Here is a 5,327-nt window from a genome sequence, read left to right on the forward strand (position 1 = left end):
GATATAACACCTGTCCATGTCCTGGTATACCCAAGGATACAGCCTAGAGAAATAACCATTGATCTGGCAGTGTTTGCCCCATCAGGCTTGACACGTGAATCTGGCAAACACTTGCCAGTCTTTACCTTTGAAGCAGGGTTGCAAGCCAAAACACCTGAGAAGCTGTATAAAAGATTCTTGGCAGCAATTGGAGCATTTGCAGTAGGGATGGCAGCAGGAGCAGCAATAGCATCATATATGGTCAGAGATGTACAAGCCTAGGTCGACAGCTTGAGACATTTGACAACTCAATGAGAAGCTGTGGAAGCATTATCTACTTCTTTACATACTGCAACAGAACTTAAACATCAAATGGATATACAACAAGACTTACAAAAACCTTGTCAGATGCACACACACACACACGATTTTAGCTATTAAAAAAATAATGAAGAAAAATCAAAAAGTGGAAATTTATATACACCTGGAAGAGGTGTTACATGATGCATTAAATGATATCAGATCATTGTTCACAACAGGAATTGCAGCAGAAACAAGCACACTTTTGTCAGTACTCAACCCTACAGAACATTCATATTGCCTAAATGGAAAACGTGTACTACACATCTACCAGATTTTCGCTGACACAATGGTATTAGGATACCATACGGGGACTTCCGGGAAGATGGTGACCAAGAAAAGCGTGGCTTAAGAGCCCCGCTAACAACAAATCTCCATTACCACAAAATCAGCGCCTTTCATAGCCAGAAAACACCATCACCAGTGAAACAAAAAATCACCAGGCTCCAGAGAGAAAGCAGACTGAGAACAGAGCCACAGAGGAGATAACTGGCCTTGCGCCCGAGGACGCGGCAGACGCGGCAGCAGCACCATACTGCCGGCGGCACCGGCGAATTCACGGGACGGCTACAGCAAGCCGAGGTGAGCCACTGCGGAACAGCTAGGCGGGATTTCTCCACGCAGAGAGCATCTAAAGCTCCAAGTGGCCCAGCTCAGCACACGCTGCAGGGATTCAGAGTAGAAATCAAAATCAAGAAGAAAAACGCCAGCCCCATAGCTGAGGGCATAGCAGCGGTGCCATATTGCCACCGGCGGCAGCAGCAGCGAATTCAGCGAGGCCAGTACAGCTACATCTGCGTACTCAAGAACAGTGAGTCAAATTGCGGGCCACAGAGGAGAAATCCCAGTACTGTACTCCCTGGGACTTGACCCAGTGGGGGAGGGGCAGTGGCAGAGATATCACACCATAGGAGAACGTGCAACCTGGCACCCCCCACAGTCTAAAGCAGCCTCTATCGACTCTCTGGGTCGGAGACTCTGTGATAAAACCCAGTAAAGGAGTAGTGGGGTCTGAGATACTACTGACTTGAGATCTAGAACACCTTAAGGGAAGTCATAGTGACCCAAGGGAAGAACCCAGAGAAGGCACAAACATCGGAAATCATGGGAAAGAGGAATAATACTGGAGCAATTAATGCCCACAACCCCACAACATCAGAACCTGATAAAACTGAAAATCAGAGATTTCTAGAAGATCAAATCAGGAAAATAACTGTAGAAATAATAGAGGTGCTTCGAAAAGAACTCAGAGAGAGCCAAAAAGAGACAAAGGATGCAATTAATGAAGTAAAGGCCTCAATTCAAAGCACAAACAACCGATTAGAACACATGGAGAACAGAATCTTGCTCTTAGAAGATGAGCAATCCAAAAATGAACTCATAGTTTCTAATCTAGAAAAAAATATCCGACAACAGGAATCTGATATTGAAGAAATATGGGCCCATTTTAAGAGAGCTAACCTAAGAATAATTGGAATAGAGGAGGGAAAAGAAAGTGAAACCAAAGGGATCAACAATCTCTTCAAAGAAGTAATAGCAGAAAATTTTCCAAACATAGAGCAAGAGGTTGATACAAAGGTCCAGGAAACTTATAGAACTCCCTTTAGACAGGATCGGAGAAGAGGATCCCCACGCCACATAATTGTCAAAATGACCAATGTGGAAGCCAAGCAGAGAATCTTAAAGGCAACAAAAACAAAGGGCCAAGTGACATTCAGAGGCAAACCAATTAGAATCACTCCAGACTTCCCAAACCAAGTCATGAGAGCCAGAAGGGCTTGGAGTAACATATTCCAAACTCTGAAAGAAAACAACTTCCAGCCAAAAATTTCCTACCCAGCAAAACTTTCTATAAAATTAGATGGAAAAATAAGAAGCTTCCATGACAAACAGAAACTGAAGGAATTTATGTCTTCAAAACCAGCGCTAGAGAAAATACTCAAAGAGATTAACTACAAAGAAGAAATAGGTAACACTCACCAGAACCAGAGAAACAAGAGTTTCCATCCAACAGACAATTAAGATTGGTTATCTGCAGAGATTCATTATTTATGTTAGTCTTTTACCTATCTCTAAATGGTATTGTTTGCCTTTATTGTTGTTAATTTTTAGGATTTCTAGTTGGAATATTAATATACCTTCAGATATAGCAATTGGAAATATTTTATCCCATTCTATTAGTAACTGTTAACTCTGTTTACATTGTCTTTGGATATACAATTTTTTATTTTTATTTTTTAGGGAGTCTGTATACTCCTCTGTTGCCTGTGCCATTGAAATCATAACCAAGAAATCACTGCCAATTTCAATGTTGTGAGGTTTTATGACCCAGATTTTCTCCTAAAAGTTTATAGTCTTAAGATTTATATTTAGGTCTGTTATCTATTTTGAGTTAATATTTGTATATGGGATTAGGTAAGGGTCCAATTTTATTCTTTTCCATGTAATTATTATTTTTTTAACAATATTTAGTTAAAAGATTATCATTTCCACCACCAAATGTTCGTGGAAACTTTGTCAAAAATAACTTGACAATATAGGGAAGAATTTAGCTCTAGGCTTTTATTTAACTCCAATGTTTTATATATCTGCCTTTAGAATAGTACTACACTGTTTCAATTATTGTAGCTTTATATGGTTTGAAATCAGAAAATATATATATATCTTCTAGCTTTGTTCTTTTTCAAGATCGTTTTGGGTACCTAGAGTCCATATTCCATATTAGGATAGATTTTTTTCTGAAAAATAAATATATAAATATATGATAGTTTCACCTAAAAAATAGAAAAAAATATTCTCTGGTAAGAAAGAAAGCAAAAAGAAATATTGAAATGTTATCTTTAAGTCATCAAAAGCTTGGTATCAGACAAATGAAACTGTTATGTGAGATTATCATTTTTAATTTTAGATAAATTGCCATAATACTAGATGTCAACTACTAAGCCAAGCATGGGAGGGAGGGATAGGGAGAGAATGGGGTGGGGATTGGGTGGGGGCTGACTGGGAAAAGTGTGCATGTATGTCTACAAAAGTATGTATCCTACTATGATGTATGAATACAGTGCACCAATAAAAATAAAAATAAAAAAAAAAGGATACCATACTACAAAGGTACCACATGCACTTGGTAACAGGGTGATACAACCCTCTTTAACATACCTTTGGTTAAGTGTGAGTCACTCCAGATTTCATTACATCGAGTTGGGTGATACTGTACAGATATCTGCAGACACTATTTTATCTACAAAACCACCAGTGGATGAATTTCACCTATGTAAGGTGGAACCAGCATACTTATCAGAGTCCAGGATATGGGAAACTACAAATTCATAATGTGTAGCATAAAGTATCATACTACAACAGCATGGCACAGCCACACACATCCTGTGATCTTAAACACGAGAACTGAAGTACTCTCGTAAATAAGGCTTTTAAGGTAAACTTCTCTTTCACTGACAATACGCCACAACAGTACATTTCCACAATGACTTATAAGACTGTATTTCAGTTTCAACCAGATATGGCCACATCCATACCCAGAAGTACTTGGGAACACCTGTGGGATGAATTTGTTCAAACACAAAGTGAAATTCGGTGTGTGTTAGAACAAAATAAAGAAGTGATTCTTAAAGCAAATAAATCGGTCCACCAACATTTCAAGGTTATAGATGCACAGTTGGCAAACCTTGATAGAGTTCTATATGTTCTACATATTGATACTCTAGCATTCCACCGTGTGGTAGATTCAGCTCATAAATCATGTTTTATTTTGGACACTATCAAAAGGATAGTGACCTTGGATTATCTTGTGTCCTTAAATGGGACCCTGAAGGAGGACGTGGACGAAGCCTGAGGAACGAAAGGTTCCTAAAGAGTTAAAGGAGATTCTACAAAAGGTCGAAAGGTCGAATCCTCCAAAACTCTGGGTGTGACTCCTGTCCTTTCCAGAATTTGCCCTCTAAGGCTCACCAGTGAGGGCAGGGGGCTAATCTTAATCACAAGACCTATAATGTCACAGGTCTTCCTTTTGTCTTGCTTATGATTAGTAATTTACATGTCCTTCACTTAATACCCCACTATTGTACTTTGGTGTTTACATTTTCTACTAGAATCTGATGATTAACCTAACTGGAGAAGGGTATAAAGATCTTAGTTTTAGAGAATAAACTTTGTCAGTTGCTCATCAGGCAATTGTCCATGCGTTCATTTCAGGTCAGCTGCTCATCAGGCAGCTGTTGCTTACATTTCAGGGCAGCTGCTCATCAGGCAGCTGTTCAGTGTTTCCCCTTTCAGGTCTCTCCCTCCCATGTCCCGGAGAGGAATCTCCACAGGACCCATTCCATTGGGTAAAGGAAATAGGTAAATGGATCCTGGCTATACTTATATGGCTAATTATCAAGATTTCTCTTATGCTTTGCAGAGTGACAGCTAAGGTAGAAAAATTGGACCATGAACAGGAGCTCCTCCAGGCCCTACTTGATAGGTCCAGGGAGAGCCCAGACATGTAAAGGCTGTTACATTAACTTCTACAGAAGACTATATGCACCATCCCTCCCACCACTTGTATTATATTCCTGGGGAAGAAAACCAGATTTAAGAAAACCCTGAATATACTTCAAATTTTGTTTTAAAAAATGTCTCAGCGATGAACAACAGTGGTATATTCAACATATCCTCAGTAGATATGAATGTAATTGTGGTTTCTGCAGAAATGTCCATGCTGTTGATGGACCTATTTTTTATAATTCTTTTTTTTTATTATTTAAGATCTTTATTAACAGATGCTTGCAGTTTGTTGACTTTTTTGAAAAAATCAAGTTGTAAACTTTTATTACAAATTAAAAATGAAGTTCTTAAAAATCTCAACTTGACCAGATATGAAACAATTTAAAAACCTTTAAAGGTGTATTGAGAAAAAACAGGCTTTTTTTTTAAAAAACACGTTTGTCATTACCAAAAAGAGACATCTTTAGGTAAAAATAATAAAA

Source organism: Muscardinus avellanarius (assembly GCF_963383645.1).
Source record: "Muscardinus avellanarius genome assembly, chromosome: 11".
In the NCBI taxonomy this organism is placed as follows: domain Eukaryota; kingdom Metazoa; phylum Chordata; class Mammalia; order Rodentia; family Gliridae; genus Muscardinus; species Muscardinus avellanarius.